A 21,544-nucleotide genomic window follows, 5' to 3' on the forward strand; every position below is an offset into this window, starting at 1 on the left:
TATGTGGAAAGACATTAAATGCAAAATAAGGTTATTAAAGAGCTGGTATAATTTGAACCTGTTATGTGTGTATATATTTATATATTATTTTAAGTAGAGAGGGTGGATTATGAAGTTTTAACAATGTCAGTGATTAGGAATTCAAATTTGGCCTAGGGAGGGAAGCATGATCTTACCTTTCATTTTTCATTTTGTACACTTCCGTGTTTAGGAAAATCATTCACAATGTTCAGGGGATCATTCTCTATCCCTTGTTAGGAAATGAGAGAAGTGAGTCACAGAGAGGGAGGAAATACTAGAACTGGATTTGTCTATTGCCATATTCAGTAAGCAAAGGTCAGGGAAGGATTCTGAGACGGGGAAGAGGAATCATCTGATTCCGTGGTTGGTTTTAGTTCTGAATTCTTAGTGTGCACATCACCCTGGTTTATGTGTAATTTCCATGTGTATGTACAGTACATTTTTCTGAGGACACGGCCCTAAATACAAATCAACTACTTTATTTCATTCTGAAATGAAAAAGTGGTTATTAACTAAACTTGCAGTCAATTTTTACCATATTCACTACATTTATAACCTAATATCCACATACTTTGGTTTGTGTATTTTAAACAATGAGCATGTAATATTCTTTAAAATATAACCTAGATTTATAAAAAATGTTAAATGTTAAGATAATATACAAGTATAATTTTAAAAATATATAATAATACCAGCAGCACTGTTACTATGGACAAGTAATTTATATTGATGTTCTTTCTTATATGTAAATAGTTTTCTTATAGGTATAAGTTTACTTTGTTTTTGTTTAGCATTGCTTATACAGGAAGGATTACATATGTTTAAATGCTAAAGATCCATTAAGTCATAGTCCACATTCATTAAGTCAGAATGTCTAACACAAGGCCTTCGGTGCATTTCCAGAACACATAAAAGGGTAAAGGAGGGAAGGAGGGAAGAAGAGAGGGAGAGGAAAAAAAAGAAGGAAGGGAGGGAGGCAGAAAAGAAAGGAAGGAAGGAAAGAAGGGAGGGAAAAGTGAAGAAATTTAAATTCTCAGGTTATACTTTAAACCACTAAATCAGAAACTCGTGGTATGTGATTCAGCAATCTGAACCAACAAGCCTTCCACATCATTTCCATGTGAGCAAATGTTGGAGAACCACTACTCCAAAGGAAAAGAGAAAAAGTGAGAGCTAAGGCTCGCACAAAGTAGGAAGATATGAATTTCAGATGAATTAGCTTTAAAGAGAAGTATAGCAAATAAAGAGAAGATAATTCCTAGTGTAAATGATACACTACTACAGCGGAGGCCCAAGCCTCTGTGACAGAAGTCATTTTAGCAAGGAACCATCTAAACACCTTGTGATTTAAGAGTCTCTTCCTTCTTGGAAACTTTAATACTTTTTGGATCTTAAAAAACAAATAAAAAACCTGCATTTGAATTAATTTTCTGCTATCTGTCACTTGTGTGACCATGGAAAACTTACATAACCTTTCTCTGCCACAGACTACTTATCTGTAAAAGGTCACAAACCTACTTTATATCATCATTTTAACAGAGATGTCATAAGGACTAAAAGAAATAGATATGCAGACTATTTACCCTCTTGTTAGTAACAGAGCAAATTTAATCACTAGTAGATTTTAGTATAAAGAGGAATTCAATGATAATAAGGAAAAGGTAAACAAAGATGTTATCATTTCTCTGCACTAACTGCTACATACCTAAATGATACTCCACAAAGGTGTGCAGACCACGTAGGATTTCCCTAAGATTTTCAATCAACCTTAAGGGGAATTCTCTGGAAGTTGTTTTATTATTATATTCTCTAAATATATTCCTTATTATAGATCAATCAATATAACCTGATTAATATATCCTAGAATTTCTTGCATGCTCCTTGAAATTTTCCCGAGACAATAATTACTAATTTATAGGTTAGATAACACATCAGAGCATTCCAGAATTTTTTGCTAAAGTGTCCCTAAAGGTAGAAAAGATTGTATTGTAAATATCAGGGGGCACAAGTGTAAAATGTAATTGTCTTTGATGTTCTATTTCTTGTCTTAAAAATTAATATAAATGTTACATGCAAGCTGAAAATATATCGATATTTGTTACAAAAAAATATATCACTTACCAGCCACTAAATTTACTAAGCCATGAAACCTATACAATATTCATCCTGTCGTTTTGAGTACCCTCTGCTCTGTATGGCTAGGGGTACTCAAGTTCATGAATTTGATTCTTGATCCTCACATCAGCCTGAACACATAGTCATCACCCTTTCTATAAATAGTGGGGGAAAGTGGTATGCTGATTAAGTGAATTGCTCAGAGTTATATAGAAACTACAGGTTCAACACCAATACTAGTTCCTCTAATATCAAAGCTTGGAGCAAAATTTTCAAGATTCCAAGCATCTAGACAGTGCTTCTGAGTGCCTTCAGATATGACACTACATTTATATATAAGTATTTCTAATATCCCATTTATAGGCATAATGAAATAGAATGCGCTTGGACACAGAATTTAAAAATTCAACACAGTAAAATAAAAAGTAAATGAGAATTGAAATTAAAGTGCATTTCAATAGAAATGCTCAAGTAAAACTCCACTGGTAGCTTGTACCTACATATGTACACAAAGATGGATATATTGAATCTGTTATTCCAACATCACAAGCATCACTTCTACCAGTGACAAAATATTCTGGTCTGGTGGAAATTTTTGATAAATTTATGAACAAAATCATAATCTCTCATATGATGGAAGGACTATATTTTTAAAAATTTTACAAGTGATGCTGTGTAGCAAATATGCAAAATGGAATTATACTCCTGCCTCAGGGAACTTTAGGTAGGTTTCTAATACAAACAAATGCCCTGTGAAATATTTAAGTGTATAGGATGAGGGATATTTCTTTATTGTAACAATTTTCTCATGAAAACCTTACCTCCTTTTCAGCTCCTGTCTAATAAATGACAATGCTGTACCTTTCCACATTGCTGTTGTAACCCCCCCCAAAAAAACACCCTCAAATTTCTAGAATGCCACAGAGAACCCCAAAGAGAAATTAATGTCCCTACTGAGAACCACTTAAATGCACAACCTATAGCAGTAATGGTGAACCTATGGCTCCTGTGTTGCAGCAGGCTGTTTAAATCACTGAAAGCTCTAAAAGGATTGCTGTCACTGGCCTATAGAGTCAGATTCTTAAATGCAGATTACTTTAAATTTCCTGTAACAACTCCTTAGGATCCTTAGCCCAAAGATCTTCTATGAAAACACTTGGAATGCAGAAAGCCTACTCTATTGGATAAAGGGCAAAATGTAAGGCTATTGACCTTATAAACAATTATTTGATATAACAAAATTATAGGACCACAATAACAATGTGGAACGGATGTGTCTTACACAAAGAGAATAAATAAGGCCTCATGGAGTGACCATCTCAAGATCTTGGCATCCCATAAAGATCAGTTCAACGACCATATTTTGGGGGAATCTTTCCTGTTGACACCATCCTGCACTGATTCCTGTTTCTGAATGCCTGTAGCACACGTTGTAGTGCCCCATTTACTACTTGATTATACGCTGCCTTGTGTTGGTGTCTTGTTGTATTTTGTGCCCAAGTTTCATCTCCTTAACCCCATTAAAAGCTTTTCAAAAGGACAAGTATGGGCTGAAAAACAGTTCCCTTAGGCACCAAGTATTCTTTATTTTTAATGAATTGATAGACTGATGAGAAGCTGGAAATAAACAGATGCAAAAGCATCAACTAGGTCCAACCTCTGCTTAATAATCCTATTCCATTATTTGAACAACTTCTCCCTACTTTCCCAAACAGTGATTTCAAACCTCCTCCACTCTCCTCGTCCCTCAAACCTTCCTCTGCCTCCACTCCTCTCAGGAGATGACCGCCTTCTACCCCATGGTGAAAACAAAGGCCATCACACAAGACATTTTCAACTTTTACCACAAAAAAGTAAAAAATAAAAATCAGTGACTGCTCTCAAACTCCCTTTGTTCCTCTTGTCACAGAGAATGTCATCCTCTCTACCTGAAGTGACTGCTACCACCTGAATTCTATAATCAACTTTCCCACTGTCAGGAGCATCAGCAAACATTCCCCCCTTCTCAGGTCTGTGTCTTTCTTCCCAATTCTTCTTGTAATATTTTAACACATTCAAGACTCTCTCATCTTTTTTTCTTTTTACTGAGCTTATCGGTACACTCTAGGTATACAGTACAGTTACATTCACTACTGGGATCTTGTACCTTTACATGTCAGGTCTTGGTTCTCATTTTTTCATCTTTTTTTATAAGAGTAGGAAATATTTATGAGAGGAAGAAAGCTTCTGTCTAAGAGAGACAGAAGGGGGACAGGAAAATGGTTTGCCCGCTCACCCAAATTCTCAAAGGTGTTTTATGGGAGAAAGCCACGAGGTGAGGTGGGTTCAAAGTGGGACAAAACTATAGCCAACTATTGAGTTTACAAGTACAGTCACTTAGGTAATACTTGATCCAATGAGAAATCACAAGGTGGACAAAACTATAAACAACCAATAAGTTATGACAGGTATTGTTGCATAACTAATAATGATTAAATGGGGGTCCAGTGGAGAAATAAGTCATATAGCAAGCATTTAAGGAATGAGCAGAGATTTTCGATGGTAAGGGGTGGGGCCGGGATCTTTCTTGGAAGATGTTGGTTCCCCTCCCAGGTGACTGATACCTATTTAGAATATAAATCACTACGACTTTGTCATCGTAAAATATAACAAAATAGTTATAGAAAAAAGTTTCTTCTCCTAATAAATATACTCAGTCCTTTCTCCTTTCTTCCCCCACAACATATTTGGGAAAGCCAACACTTCACTCTTCATTCGTCTCCTTATTTTTTACATTGACTTAGCTCCTTAAAATACTGCATTATGCCCTCGTGACTCCTGGAAAATGCGTACCACCTCCAGCATGTCCCTCCTCCACCACTTCTCCATCTTCACCCTATGATACTTCTCAGCACATTCAGAGCTGCTTTTATTATTTTTTCCAGTACCAGGAGTTGCACTCAGGACCTTGTGCTTGTCAGGCAGATGCAGTGCTACTCAGTCACATTTCTGGCCCAGAACTGCTGACTCTCTTTCTCTTGAAAGAGAAACCCATAGACTTTTGACCTCAAGTTTTATCCCCTCCACTGTTTACTGACTCTTCCTTCAGTCTGGGACTTTTATGTTCCTAAGTTCCTCAAGATTCAAAACTCAGTTCTCTCATTTCCCACTCTATGCCTTTTCTGAGGTCTTCTTGTTTATTCCATGCCATCTGTACAGTATGACTTTCAAATCGTTTTTCTAATCCACATCACTTCTCTTAGATCCAGGTCCATTCATTCAACTCTTTATCTGTTACTAGAAGCTCAAACCCATCTTGGCCAAAAGTAAACTTTGAATTTCTCTTCAAAATTTCCTTCTCCGTTTTTTCTAGTTTAGTGAATGGCATATCTATCCACTCAGTTTCATAAGTCAGACATTTAGCAAGCATCTTCTTTTTTTTTTGAGAAACGGTCTCACTATGCAGTTGAGATTGACCTGGAACTCACTATGTAGCCCAGGCTGGTCTTGAACTCACAGCGATCCTCCTGCCTCAGCCTCCCAAGTGCTAAGATTACAGACATGTGCCACCACGCCTGGCTAGCAAGCATCTTTGACAACTACTTGCTCTGTACTTCAGCCACTGAATTTTCAAGCTTAATTCATTTACTCAAATATTTCTAGAATTCTAATGTTTTCTCCATATCCATGTACTTGTATTCTTATGTGGGCTTATGCAGTCTCGCTGCAGAAACCTCTGAAATGTTTCACTCACATATATTCTTCACCATTTAAAATCCAATTTTGAACTAGAACTGATAGCAATTTTCTGTAGACATAAATTTAAATCATATTATTCACAATTACAAGTGTGCTGGCTTCCTAGCATTATTTAAATAGAATTTGAAATAATTAACAGACTCATCAAAGTCCTATATGGTATGAACCTTGCTTGGTTTGGATCAGATTTCACTTCATCTTCCATGGTCAGCCATATTGAACATGTTTCAATTTCTGGAAAGAAAAATATCATGCCCCTCCTCCGCACAGGAGCTTCCTAAATGCTTTTTCATAAGTCCGGAATAGCGGCTTTCGACCAGAGGTTATTCCGCTACCCCCTGAGAGAAACTTGGTAATATCTGGAGACACTTTTGATTGTCAAAGCTTAGAGACAGGGGCTGTTATTGGTATCCCCTGGACTAAGAAGAGAATTTCTACTTAACCTCCTGAAGTGCACTGGAGAGCTCCCCATGACAAAGAATTATCCAGCATGAAATGTCAATAACGGTCAGAGTGAAAAGTCCATGTTCCAGAAGGATTTCTTTTCTACCCATATCCCACAACACTCATGTCTAGCTGAAACATTTAGTTATCCTGTTTCAAGTCAGATGGCCTATGTTAGAGTAAACCATAACTGACTTGTCCGGAGGTCATGGCCATATGTGCTTGTTGCACTTTTTTCTTAAATTTGTCATCCTCATTATAAATTAGAACTGTTATCTATTCTCTAAATGTTTCCCTTTCTTGACAGGATATAAGGTTTATGAGATTAGGAACGGTAGTCAACTCAGTATACTTCTTATCTAGCTGGACTCTCAAAATATGTATTAAAGAGCAAGTGAACAAATGAATGAAGTTATTTCTTAGACAGAAAAAAAATGAATCAATTCAGAATCTGTAGAGGTGAACCTAGCCTTGCTATTAATGAGAAGTGTTCCTTAACAAGACATTTAGACTTCATTTGGTCCCATTTTAAAATACTTAAAATAAGAAGAGTAATTCCAATGAAACAAATCTCACAAATATTAAATATTTTTATGAATTCTAATATGTTTTATAACTGCTAGACATTATAGGTAACAGTAGACATTGGCGCAATTACATGAGAGGTAATAATATGAAACAAAGTCTTAAATCCATATATCTTTTTTCTTAAAATGTTCATTTACAAGAATTACTGAAAAATAAATTATTCAAGATTTAATTACATGAATTTTTATCATTAGTCAAATTAATGAAATATGAATATTTAAAATATATCTTAAATGAAAATATCTGAAAGGAAAGTTATATTTTATATGTGCAATATAATAGAAACTCTGGAAAATTACACTTATCTTCTATATACATATTTTATACATGTATACACATGTATATTCAAAAATTATCTAACAACATACCAACAGTGGTTGTCCTTAAAAGTATTGGATTAAGGGCCAGGGATTTAGCTCAGTGGTGCCCCTGCCTGCCTTGAAAGCACAAGGACCCAAGTCTGATCCCTGGGATCCAAAAAAAAAATATATAGGATTAAGGTAATTTAATTTTTTTTTTTTAGTTTCCAGATTTTCTAATTTTTCTACAAGAATAATTTTTGAGATTACAAGTAAGAAATTGGTGCAGAAATGAACCAATGTTGTAAAGGGATTGTAAAGATTTGCTTGGCTACAAAGAATAACTCTTTTCACCAGTTTTCAAATCAATTTTTAAAATAACTAGATCACTGTAAGGAAACAAGTAAGAACAGGCTCTATCATGATCAAGTTCTCAATGAGCACTTACTAGATTCTAGGTTTTCCACACATTAACTTATAAAATCTGCACAAATGCACACATGCACAAACACACACACACAATCCCATTAGGTAAGTTTCATCATACCATGGAAGCTAAGTAAATTGTTAGGTCATATAGAAACAAAAAGAAACTGAATTCAAACTAAACTCTCCCTTACTTGAAAACTTGTGTTCTTTCCATTAGATACTTATGGAAGAGGATCCAGAGTAGGATGTAGTTTATTAAAGAAAGGAATCACAGAAGAATTTACAGATCAGGTACCTCTGAAGGATTCTTAAAATTTTAAGAACTAAAAATCCAGGAGAAGACATGAGGAAAGGTGAACTGTGAGCAAAAGTGACAGGTGAACAGTTTATGGGATTTTGGTAGATTTGACAGGTAGATTAGTTTGACCAAAATATATTAGGAACAGGAGTTTTGCTAGATCAAGGAAAAGACTTGAAATTTATTTGGTAAGACTTGTAAATTGATATTAACAAATGTTAGATATGAATATCAGTAGTATTATATCATGTTAAAAATATATGACTAGTCTTAATCTGTTTTGGAAATAGAGAAATTTATGGATAGGAGAGGTATTTGAGAGCATCTGCTAAACTTCTTTTATTTTATAGATGAGATATCTCTGACTTAAAAACAGGCAATTAGTTGTCTTAAGTCACAAAATTTTAGAATCCAGGTCTCCTGACTCCATATACTGGGTTCAGGTCCTAGAAAAGGCAGCAGGAAACATTGTGTTTTCCTTAATGGTCATTTGAGGTTTGCATTATGATCTCTAACCACCAGTTACTGAGGCTCAGAGAAATTAAATAACTTATACAAAGTTATGGACTCAAAGCATATCTTATCCTAGAACCCATAACCTTCTCATGAATAGAAATATAGCCTAATTTTATTAGTCTCCATGGTTTCTGTTTCATAGATATCCAGCATAAATCAATCAAATGTCAGCTATTACTCATATTTCTTTTTTCTTTTAATGCAGTACATCATTATATTTCTCCTGTATTATTAGTCACTGTTATTTTCTTTTTCTTTTACTTTAATTTATTAGCACACGAGTGCAGTACATAATGTTTCCATTCCTTGGGGGAAGTTGGTACATGTACATAACACATCTTAATTCCTTTTTCATCTCCCTCCCCTCCTCTCCCTGCCCTGAATGATATATTTCCTGTTATCTTTTATTTTGCTGTTTGTTTCTAGTCTGGCTTTCTCATGTAAGAGAAACCATGTGATATTTAAGCTTGTGTGTCTGATTTATTTCACTTAATATTATGGTCTCCTTTTTCCCCACAAATGACTCAAATTTATTTCTCTTTATGGAAGAGTAATACTCCATTGTGTGTAAATACCATGATTTCTTTATACATTCATCTGTTGTTGAACATATGGGCCACTTCCAAGATTGATCTATTACAAATTGTGTTGCTATACACATGGGTATGCATGTATCACTGTGATATGATGTCTTTAACTCTTTCAGGAAGATGCCTAGAAGGGGAATAGCTGAGTCAAAAGGAGTTTCTAGTTTTAGTTTTTTGAGGAATCTCCATACTGATTTCTATAGTCGTTGTACTAGTTACATTCTATAGATATAGAAAGGCTCCTTCTTCTTTTCGTCCTCTCCAGTATTTGTAATTATTTTGTTTCTTGATGATGGCCACTCTTTCTGGGTTAAGATGGAATCTTAGTGTGGTCTTACTTTGCATTTCTGTAATGACCAGTGATATTGAACATTTCTTCATGTATTTATAGACCATTTGTACTTCTGTGAACTGTCTATTCATTTTGCTCACTTATTTTTTGATTGGGTCTTTAATTTTGGGGGGTGTAATTTTGTTTTATATATTCTAGATATGAGTCCTCTGAGGAATCACTGGCAAACTTTTTTTCTCATTCTGTAGGTTGTCTGTTGTTGCTTTTGCTGTGCAGAATTTTTTAATTTGATATGATCCTTTGTGTTGATTCTTGGAACTATTTCCTGTGCAACTGAAATTCTGTCCAGAAAGTCCTTGCTTATGCCTATGATTTTAAAGAGTTTTACTTATTTCAACAATGGCAAACCTTTCAGAGCTTTCAGTGATACAAACAGCCTACTATGCCACGCATGCTGTAGGTTCACCACCACTGACCTATTTTTTCTTCCAGAAGGTAAAGTGTTTCCGATTTAATATTTAGTTCTTTGATCCATTTTTTATCTTAGTTTAAACATGGTGTGATATATGAGTCTAGTTTCAGTCCACTGCATGTGGAGAGCTAGTTTTCCCAAGATCTTTTATTAAAGATACATTTCTCCAGTGTGTGTTTTGGCCCCTTTGTCAAAGATCAAATATTTGAATGCACTTTTGGTTGTTTTTGCATCCTCTATTCTGTTCCATTGATCTTCATGTCTGTTTTTTATTCCAATTATTCATTTTTTTTCTTGATAAAGATCTTGGAATACTACGGGTCCATAAAAAATGAGAAATTAGAGACATTTATAGCTAAATGGATGCACATTGAAGTGATATACTCAATTGATATAAATAGGACACACATGTGTAAATACCGAATAGTTTCTCTAGTGTGAGAAACTGAAAGTGCAAATAAGGTATAATAGATAATGTGAAATAGGAAGAAAAAGGGCAAAGCCGAGGGGGAAAAGGAAGGGGAAAGGAAAGAAAGCAATAGAATTATTATGAGAAAATGAAAATAATTGAAATGAGGTCTTTGTAGATAGGGAGGGAGGCAGGGATTGAAGGGTGGGCAAGGGAATGGGGAAAATATAAGAACGAAGACTGATTATGTAAAGGTACAAATTTCCAACAATGAATGTCATTATATTGTATACATTAAACATACCAATAAAATTAATTTTAAAAAATCCTAACACACATTTTATAAGTTCTGTGAAAATAATGTAGTGATAAATTTTCATTTTAATTACATTATCAATTCTAAACGCAGATTTCTTTTGCTAAGAGTTTTGCTTTGATTTTAGATTACTGTCATTAATAAACTCTTTAGGCTTTGAAAGTCTTCTATTTCACATTGAAGAGTCAAATTCATTTAATATATCCCTGGAGATAAGATTTCTTTCTTATAAAGGCCATAGAAATTCACCTACACATTTAAAAATTTAGACATAACTAAAATATGATCACAACTAAAATTAATGAAAGTCTTCAGTTTTCTACATTAAAACGCACATGCAAGAATCTAGAGCTATCCTCATCTGCACGTGCTCCCTTCCTCCCAACCTACTAACTGTAATTCCTGCTCTTTTTGGTACTGGGGATTGAATTCAGGGCTGCACACGTGCTTAAAGGTATATCCTCAGCCTCACAATCCCTAATTTGGGACAGGAATGCAGACAGAGCATGCAAGCAACAAAATTATCAGCAGCAATGCTTCATCTTATGTAAGAAAATATGCCTAATGAACTGTTTACCCAAAATAGAGATAAACTCGAAATGTAGATAAATATAACCCTTTGTATGCGTGAGATTTTACATCTCTTGAAATACTATAAAAATAAAATTAAACATACAAATTTACAATTGGATGGACCATTTGTCAACAAACAGGCTAAAATTTCAAGTGTTCAAAAGAAAATAAATGAAAGATATAGACATATACATATATGTATGTATATGATTTAAAACAATTTAATGACCTAGAAATTATACAAATTTAATAATTACTTATTAAAACATTGAAATACCTTTGAAACAACCTTAGACAGTTCAGATAAAGTGTTCTTAAAAATCCCCAGTGCAATATCATATTAAGTAAACAATTCAATTTGAACAACTAAATATATAAATGGACATGACCAGGTCATGTATGACAATAGATCTTTGACCAACATTCTCTGCAGCAATTGGCTTCAAAGTGTTAGGACTCAGGCAGTGACTCGGAACAAGACAAGGACAAATATTCATAGAAAATGCTCTGCTTCCAGTTAGCCTGTCTCTGGTTTCGTGCTTTAAAAAAAAAAAAAAAAAAATCTCCAATCAGAATAAGACTGAGGATCTCCCTCTCCCTTCTATAAAGTTATTCTACTATACTGCCTATCTACCTAACCAAAGTGATGACGGCTGACTCTCGTGCTTTTTAGCAAATTCTGAATAAATAGTACCTGCCTATTGAGTGTTCTTTGTTTCCAATAAATATCTTCCGAAAGTGGAGATCAAGATCAGTTTTATGTAGGGTTATCACTTGTCCTAATTTGGCAGAGTTAGTTCTGGGTTTTGGCTTTGTTCTAGTGTAATGAATGGTTTCCTCTTTTATTCTCAGAAATACCTTTCTTTGAAAAATAAATTACACCGGGATATTGTGGCTTTAGGAAACTTGTTCATTAGATACAGGGATTATCCTAAAACTAATGTTAAGTAACTTGACATAGAGCAATGCTAGGTAACAATGAAAAGTGAACCGGGTTATTAGATGAGTAACTTCGTCTCTGATCATAAAATCAAAGTCATATTAGGAGGAGGCCAGCGTGTCCTATCCATTGATTCAAGTTTCCTTTTATGGAATTTCCAGCTTTAGTAAACAAGAGATAGGATTTTAAGAGATGTCCTCTTTTCCCCTCGAGGCATTCCTGCCACCCCTACAGGATGATGCAGAAGTTACCATGGCAAATTCTTCTCCCACGCCTCTGGAAGTCCTTCCCAAAGCAGACTAACTTCTGTTCTCTTTCCATTTCCTTTCTCTCTTGTTACATAGTAAGTCATTCTGAGAGAAGATTTCAGACTATAATCTTTCTAGCTTCTTTGAAAGCATTTTTTTCTGCCTGTTTTACTGTGCATGTAGATAAATTCTGAGGATAGGCATGTAGAAAAATGTGGCAGACCAAAGATATGACCAAAGAAAAAGGACACGGCTGGAATGAGTCTGTTCAAAGAACTCTTCAATTTGATGATCTTGAATATTTTGTTTTCAGGTGAAAATATGTGATTTTGTAATTTAAATGCTCAGCCTAAATAAATACTTGGTTTTCCCTAAAAAATGTCATATTTTAGAATAGAGTAATATAGACACAATGGCTTCAAATTCAGAAACAACTGGACTTAAATCTATAAAGTTCAACATAGTAGAGAAAATATCTCTTCAGTCCCCCAATGTAAACCTAGCCTGAGAGTTGGAGATCCCTATTATCTATCTATCTGTCTGTCTGTCTGTCTGTCCGTCTATCTATATCTAAATTACACGTTCTGTGACCTTGGTAAGTTATGTGATTTCTCTGAGCCTCAATGTCTCTATATAAAATATAAAACACAAAGTCACTTCATAGGATTGCTGTACAATTTAATGAAATAGAATGTAGGAAATCCCTAGCAGATTGCTGGCATGTAATATGCATTTAGTAAGTAGTTACTGCTACTGTTCTTGTTTCTTATTTACTTAGAGGTCACATTTAGGAGGATCATACTGAATAAATCTTCCAGCAAATGCTTCCAATTAATATATTCTGATTATTTACACTTAGTTGAATCTCAAATTAGGCTACAACCTGCTCAACTGTCACTCACACTTAAGCATTTTTAAGGTTTGGAGCATCTGCACTGTGCTAAGAATATTCTTGATATCTGGTAGTTTTTATACTGCTTTTTCAATGTTCTAACAACTCCTAATTCTGAGAAGATTAATAAAAAATGTCTTTGACTGTATGTGGGTGTTGCCTAATTCCAAGCCCTAGTCAGAATAAATATGGCTATTTCAGTCTCATTACTAGAAAAGTAAAATAAGGATATTTTGAAAATAGATATAACACAGATCTTCTGTTCCTCCCTACTTATACAGTGACAAAAATCCTGAATGACAAACAGACTTTCTGAGAGATGAGGCTAATTTAATATATTCATGCACATATGCAGACACACTACATGAATATTTATAAATCTTCATGAGTTCACTAACAAAGATGTGTTGAGCTCCTACTAAGTGATATTTGTGCCAGACACTGAAGGAGGCATTGAGTATACAAGTTGAACAAAATAGGTATCTTCCTTTCTTTGTGGAGCCAGTTTGTTTATTTCTCTCTAGTTCTCTTGGCTGATTTTACAAGTACACACATGAGCACACACACACATTTTTCCACAAGCCCATGTACCTATAATAGAAATGTATATGTACAAGTGTGCTCCAAGAGCCAAGCCTATACATATGAATTCTTTGGGAAGTTTGGGAGGAAAGAACCTAAATTGCATATTATTGAAAGAAAAGATGGGGATTAATAACTAAGGGAAATTACTTCATTTTGTATTTAATTACTTATTTTAAATCCATTTCTGCTTTGCTTTGTTTAAGGTATGCTTTGCCAGGTGACAATGAACTGTCCATTTCCACTTGAACAGGAAAAACCCAAGGACAGCTGAGTTATGAATACAGCTTGCCAGTCAGCTTGTGTTTCTCAGATGCAAGTCTGTATTAAACCTTGCATATTCTAACAGGAAATGACTGGCACTTTCTAAACTGTGCTTCTATTTCCAATGCTAGTCTTCATACCACTTAGAACTCACTATATGCCAAAGCCATACTGAGATGTTTTAAATTCTAAATAAATATAAGATTTTTTTCTTTTTATTAAGTTTACTGGTACATTGTAGGTATACAGTACAGTTACATTCATTACTGGGATCTTGTACCTTTACATGACAGGTCTTGGTTCTCATTTTTTTCCCCTTGTCCCTGCCTTCCCTTCACCCCCTCCTCCCCTCCCCATTTACAAACACTTTATTTCCATTTTTTCATTTTCTCATATTTTTTTCTTTTCCCTTATTCCCTTTCCCCTACCCTCCCACTTTCCCTACACCTTTAGCCCTTTTCAATTTTTACATCAACCCTATGTGGTAAAAATTATCTTCACTTTAAAGATTAGAAATGAAGTTTGCATGATGTCAAACTCATTATAAATTGTGTTAAAGATCTAAACTTTACAATCAAAGAGCATGCTTAAGTGCAGGATATTACTTACTTAAAAGTCCTTGTGAAGACTAAGAAAATTTAAAACTTGGTGTATGTTCATTTTCAAAATATGACCTGATTGTTAAGATCAGACCACAAAAAGAAATAAGATGTCTGATTTGCTTGTTATTTCCCCACTTTAAATACCAGCAGTATTCAAATTTCATATAGATGAGTATAGCATTGAAAGATATATATTATATGTTTATGACAGTAGGTGAAATTTTTAGTTTGCATATCCTGGACTATGTAAAGAATAGGCAAAAATATGTGGCTTATTTTACAGAATATGTAAATGTATGCAGATACTTCTGAAATGTATACAGACATTGAATTAATATACATAGAAATCTTTCATTATTTCTACACTTAAAATTTTATGACTTAAGTATTACTGCTCTGTCTCTTGAAAATGCTCTACTGAACTTCACTTATTGAGAAACCGGTCATTGAAGAGCAGATTTAGGAAACTGCATAACTACACATTTTCTCTTGAGCATCCCTCACCCACAGGTGGTAACCTTAAGAAGCTTATAATGTGTCCTTTTGGAATAAACAATTTAACAATTAAATGCTTTTCTTTTCTCTCAGGGTAGCAGGCCAATTATGCTTACTTCTTCCCCAACATACTTCTTATCAGCCATTAAAAATCCAGAAAAATCTAAGAGGTAAAATAAGTCACCATCTCTAATGGGCCCATTAGCCTGACTTTTTTCTTGGTCTTTAAGATTAAAACTAGAATTTCATTTAATTCCAAATTTCAACAGGAGTAAATTGCTGCTGTGTAATGTATATGGCTGGACACAAAGGCCAGGTCTCTATTTTTAATTTGTTCAGATTTAAAAGAAATAGTGGGAGTGAGGAATAGAGAGGAAAATGAAGATATTTCCAAAATCCTTATCACATAATTTTTCTTCTATATGTGAATAACCCTAGACCACATGGCTGACAAGACATCCTGAGGTTACAGAATCTGTCCCTATGACCTGTACAGTTACAGGAAATTTCCCCACTTGCCTTTCTGACCTACTCTCCGTTAAAGCCAGTGGTGCTGTGGTCTTTTATGAGAGCAGAAGCTTCTTAGCCTTTCCAACTGTATTTCCCATGTGTCTCTCAATGTGCTCTCAGTTCTAGGAGATCCATCTCACTTATTTTTCCATCTTTTAAATTAGGTTCCATCAACTCTTTCCCACCTTTTCACCTTTTCTGCCACTACCTTACTTTAGACCTTCATTTTTTTTTTTTTTTTTTTTTTTTTTTACCTAAACTGTTATATCGTACTGGCCATTTTTTCACACCCTTGTCTAGATCTTTATATTGCCTCATAGTTAGTAGATAAAACAAATCTGCTCATGTAATTTTCTGAGATGGGATTTGCATGGTTTCTATAGTTTGCTGTCATCTGTTGGATAAGATCCAAATGCTTACTAGGTCTGATTATTCTCCACGTCCCATTATTCTCCATCCATATCTTCTGCAACGGACCCAATGACACAGTCACTGGCTGTCTGGATGTACAATCAATTCTCATACTTCTAGCTTTCCATGTGAAGCTATCTCTTCCACCTGGCTGTCTCCTCACCATTCGCCACTATACCATGCTGAAGGAGATAGAGGGGGTTAGTAAGAGAGAATACAGAGTATTCATGTCGGTAAACCTAATTCGAATCTCAGCTCATCCACTTTTTAGCTTTGTGACTATGAACAATTTACTGAATTTCTTTGATTCATATTTCCTCTATCAATAAAATCAGAATAATGATTCCTAATTTGCAGAGCATTTGTGAATATTAAACGGCATGGTATCAATCTAGCATTTGGCATACAGCAGTCATTCTTCCTAAATCGCATTCCATTTGGCTTTGTTTTCCAGATTATAACACAGTCTCTCTTACTATCATAGTTTTTCCATAAAGTCTTCCATGGGCTCCTATTTCTTAGCTTACAAAGCTCGGTCTTGTTTTCAGTTAAGGCTTTTTTCTCACAGCTGCCCTTGTTGATGTAAACAATTAAAATGTTTCAAATTCCTCAATTCCATCAAGTTCCCACTTCCTCTGAGAATATGCTGTTCTTTCTTCTATGAAAGCTCTCATTTAACCTGCTTCTCTTCACATGTATCCTGTAAGAAGCACTGTATTATCACATTTTCCTTCCCCCTTGTCTTTATTGCTCTTTTCATTATGAGCATTATAATGTTTATGAATATTGGTCACCGAGAATCTCCATTGCCCTACAAAACACTCATCTGTAATGCTCTACCTATGCTAATCTAACTTCTCCTGTAAAAATAAGTTCAAGTCTTATCTGGACCTTCACATTTACCTGTTTTCTCTACTGTGTAGGTACGTTGAACCACAACATGGTAGCTCCTTGTGATGAAACTGCAATGAGTTTCTGTAATGGAGAAATGGAGAAATACCAGAGGAATTTTAGAGGGGGGAAAAAAAAAACACTTCACTCAGACACTGAAAAATTAATAGAGTCAAGAAAATAAAATAGGCATTTCCAAAAAGGGAAAATTGGAGAAAGGATGGCGATGCCATTCTTCATTCAGCAAACCTTTATAAAGCACTGTACACAAGGTCTTCTACCAGCAGCATACTATACATTAAGGTTAATGAAAGAATAGGCTTATTGAACAGAGATTATGGGCAGAAATTAAGATTTTTGAGTGGAATCTGATTACAGATGACCATAGTCCATTGGACATTGATACAGCCCTACTGCACATACTGGAGTGTTCACTGGACCTTTGTGCTGATTTACTTACTTTTGGCTTATTTTCTTCTAACTCCTTGTGTATTGAGATACCTTTTGTCTGTTTTATTCCCTATGGTTATTCCCAGGACTCAGCATGTTATTAACAGCACAGAGCACATAACTGATAACACATGATGAACCCTATACCAAGCCCATCTGCTACACTGTATAAAATTTCTTGGTTCATATGTCTGTCTTCTTCACTAGACAACCTTTTTCTATAAAGGATAAGTTAGCAATTTTATTTTAATTTTACGAGACACACCATCTCTATCTCTACTATTGTGCTCTGTTACTGAAGCATAACAACATTCAGCAAATACATAAATATGTAAACAAGTGAGTATGGCTGTGCTATAGCATACATTTATTTACAGGAAACACATGGCAGACTGGTTTTACCTCATGGGCAGTAGTTCTCTTGCCTTCCTACTAGGCTACCAACTCAATTGAGAAAGAAGATACTATTTGTTTTACATTGTAGTATCTTGCCCAATGCCTGGCACATAAAAAATGTTCAGTTTCTTCTAGACCAGTCACTATTCTAAGAAGTACTATGTAAGCATCATTCCATCCTCATGACAACCTTATGAAGTTGGTTTTATTGTCCTTATTTATGATAATAAAACTTTAACCCAGGTTTGTTCAGTGGCTGAAGGTTACACTGCCAGTAAGTGGCATGGCTGGCCATTTAAGTTAGAGTTTGTGTTCTTATTCATAACATGATATTCATAACATGCTATAGCTTCTCCATAAATGAAAATAAATTAACTTGAGTCCCAAGCAAAGGATTTTAAACTTTATGAACTAGGGCATTGTTCTCAATATTGTTCAGAGAGAAAAACACTGAAAAACTCTATAACAATTGATAAATTTCATTTCACAAATTGACAACAGAAAGCAAGACTGTGATACACATAGATGAGAACAATCACATATGTCATCCTGGCAAGTAACATTGCCTAACTGAGGTTTATTGTCCCAGAGTTTATCAATATTTTCTACTTTTATAATTATTTGGTCATCTTCAAGCAAACATCTCTCAGAAGTATCAGATACCAAAACTTTAAGAATATTGACTGGGGTTACTTGGTAAATGGTTATATCCTATCCATTAGTTTATCCTTGGTTTGCCAGTTAGTTAACTATACATTTGACTGTGGTGTTTGGGCTGACACCTGAAATTAAGTTCTGTGGTTTTGAAAAATCACAACAGTAAAAGGTCAAACAGGGAATATAAGTCACTGCATATTTGCCCCACAAGAAGGATCTATGAAACAGACTTTGGCCATTCAGTCAGGCGCCAGGCTCAGACTCAGAATTCATACAGAGCTAACACCCACCCGTCTCCATTCATAATCATGACTCTTTCTGTCATACGTGATAAATTATTTTACAATGTCAGACACTTTACTTGTGGTCTCTTTGACTTTGGTAAATGCTCATGCAAAGTGAAAAGCTGAGCAATGTTCTGGAAAATCAACATAGGAGAATGTTTGTATTAAAAGCTCAAATGTCATACTTTCTGTGAGGAAGGCAATTTCAAATGAAAAAAAATGAAGAAAGGAGAATCTATCCTATGGATTACTTTGGTACTGTATTATTAGCTGTGCTTTTTAAAAAACTATCCACAATCCAGCCATTAGAGAATAGAAAAGTCTAGATATGAAAAAGGTGAAATTTGAGTTCAGGCCTATCAGATAGATACCAGTGCCTATTGTGTTTTCCCAACAGCACAATGGGTCTTGACGAATTTCATATGCTAAGCCTACAGCACAGTCTTACCTATCTCTTCAACTTTGTATTTCTAGATCTTCATTTCTAAAATAGGAATGGCACTATTGTCCCTTTATCCTTTGAGGCACGACACATATACCAAAGCAAACATAAAAACACCAGCCTAAATGTAACCTCATAGCACAATTGATCTAACAAGCAAATAAGGAAAATTAGGGCTACATAGATAAGTTGACACTAACAGACACAGGAAGCGTATCACCATATGTCATGCATGAATCTAACATAATAAAATTTCAAAATACAGGTTTTTTTTCTCCTCTCTAAATTTAAAAGGCAGCAATTTTTAAAAACGTGAAAGTCTGAAATCAGTTGCATTTTCAAATCAATGATTCAAAAAATAAGGGATCTATTCATTCTTGCCCCCGATCACACAGGACATGATATAAGCTGAGGCTTCCTGTCTCCAGGATGTATCTTCTTCGTTATTATCTGTGGTATCTCAGTATATACCGTATGACATTACCTAAGTATATTTGCTATCTCATTAGTTGATCGCTAATGATAACTTTATGGTTGTAAATTGCATTCATTTTCTTACCTCATTTAGTTTATTAGCATCCATTTATAATTTAGACTATGTTCTATATGATATTATAAGGCATAGTAGCACTTTTGTGGCTCATCCTTTAGTAATTTGTTCAGGGCCATCCCTCAAAGCTTTATTCTGAGTTGCTTCCCTCAGTCTAGAAGGCAAAGGTCAACTCTTTTGAGGCCTGACTCAAACGCTGCCTCCTTTTGCAAGTTCTCCTTACCCTCTGATGCAATGGGTCCCACCTTCCTCTGAACCCCCAGGGAACTGAAGGAACTGTATTTCTTCACTACACTGAGTTGTTTACAAATATGTTTGCCCACACCAAAGGTCTCGGTCCCTTGCAGTTAGCATCAGGACTAGCAGAAAACTGGTTCTCTGTGCTCTATCGAGGAAACACGCACATTTTTTCATTTACTAGCAAATGTGTAAAGATTAGCAATGAAGAAATGAAGGAGATAGAGAGTGGAAGTAATGGAGATGAAAAAAGGAATTGAGATGAACTGTGTAACTCCATACAGGAATGCAAACATTATGTACAGCAAACATGGACCTATACAAATGTTTAAAAATAAGACCTATCTAGATTATCTCTTGTTATTGTCATGGTATGATTCCTACGTGCATTTCTAGAAATGGATGCTAGCCACAGAAACTATATTCACTGGACTTTTGTGCCTTAACTTCCTAAGTACAGCAATGAGCCAAGGACAACACATCGGTACATAGGGAGGCTGGGGTATAGCTGGCTCTGTCACGACACAGATCAGCGTTCGATTCCCATTCGGCTACCTACTGTGGGTGCGACGTATAATATCCTCATTACTAGGATGTTAGAAAAATAAATTAAAATTGTAAAATCCATGTAATACTGTGTTAGAAGCATAAAGTGTATTCACACACTAGTAGTTATTTAAATTAAGAATGTTCTTTAGAAAATGAACTCGGGTCCTTGCGCTTGCAAGGCAGGCCACCAAACCGCTGAGCTAAATCCCCAGCCCTCTGCTACATTCTTTACAAAAGCTCTTTGCACATGCCTTTCCTGTCCCACCCTTTTGCTTTCATGGGGTGTTTCTGATCGTGTAACAGTATTTACTGGCTGTAAAAGCCCAAAGGAACCCCAGAATTTATTTAACTCCTTTAGTCAAAATTTCTTTCTTGGAACTTAGAGCTTCCAAATTTGCCACTGGGTTGTTTGTGATTGGCTTCAGCAAAAGGCTAAGTAAACATTCAGCTAATGAGCTGTGATCTGTCAATCGCCATCATTCCCAGTCCCCAAAGTTAACTCAGTACACAGCCAGAAACACACAGATGTGTACTGGAGGAAGCAGGAACTTTACATCAATAAAACTCTATTGTTACATAAGCTGGAATAAACTCCAGTGAGAATTCTCTGTTGGAAGTGTTGGTTAGCTGTCCAATCTAAGAATCTTTAAGTAACCCTGCTTTGCCTACAAAATTTCACTGGCCAATATCCAGGTTTCTGTAGGGTCACTGTTCTTAGCCACAAAACAAATATATTACTTGCCCACAGCAAACCTTGTTAATCCCCAAAAGATATCCATGGTCCCCCTGTATTGACCATATACCCATGCCCCAGTACTGGTCTCCAGGACAGCTTTGCTTGACAGCAAACCTATTTTGGAGTCCAATTTGACCATATTCCTTTAGGCTTGATTTTGATGTTAACATGTGAGTCCTTTGGCCAGTACTACAGGTAGGCATCTGCTTATACCTGGCTTCTGCTGCTGAAGCTGGTTTATCATATAGCTGTCCCTCCAGAGTCAAGATTATACATGAGTCTCCTTTGCTAAAATGCATAGGAACTTGGAT

At 35.3% G+C, this 21,544-nt stretch overlaps 1 protein-coding gene and 1 long non-coding RNA gene across 2 annotated transcripts in view; both read right to left on the bottom strand.

Moving 5' to 3' along the window:
* The window catches only part of Dlg2 (discs large MAGUK scaffold protein 2), a 1,815,033-nt gene that overhangs the window by 1,217,012 nt on the left and 576,477 nt on the right, over nucleotides 1–21,544 (bottom strand). The gene's annotated exons all lie outside the window — the stretch shown is intronic.
* LOC104868800 lies at nucleotides 10,080–17,018 on the bottom strand. Its single transcript, XR_782116.1, has 3 exons — nucleotides 16,945–17,018; nucleotides 16,051–16,223; nucleotides 10,080–10,113 (listed from the first exon to the last, which is right to left on the bottom strand). It is a non-coding gene; the product is annotated as an uncharacterized LOC104868800 (long non-coding RNA).

The sequence above is a fragment of the Fukomys damarensis genome, unplaced genomic scaffold, assembly GCF_012274545.1.
Source record: "Fukomys damarensis isolate Sample0158 unplaced genomic scaffold, DMR_v1.0_HiC HiC_scaffold_16, whole genome shotgun sequence".
NCBI lineage: Eukaryota > Metazoa > Chordata > Mammalia > Rodentia > Bathyergidae > Fukomys > Fukomys damarensis.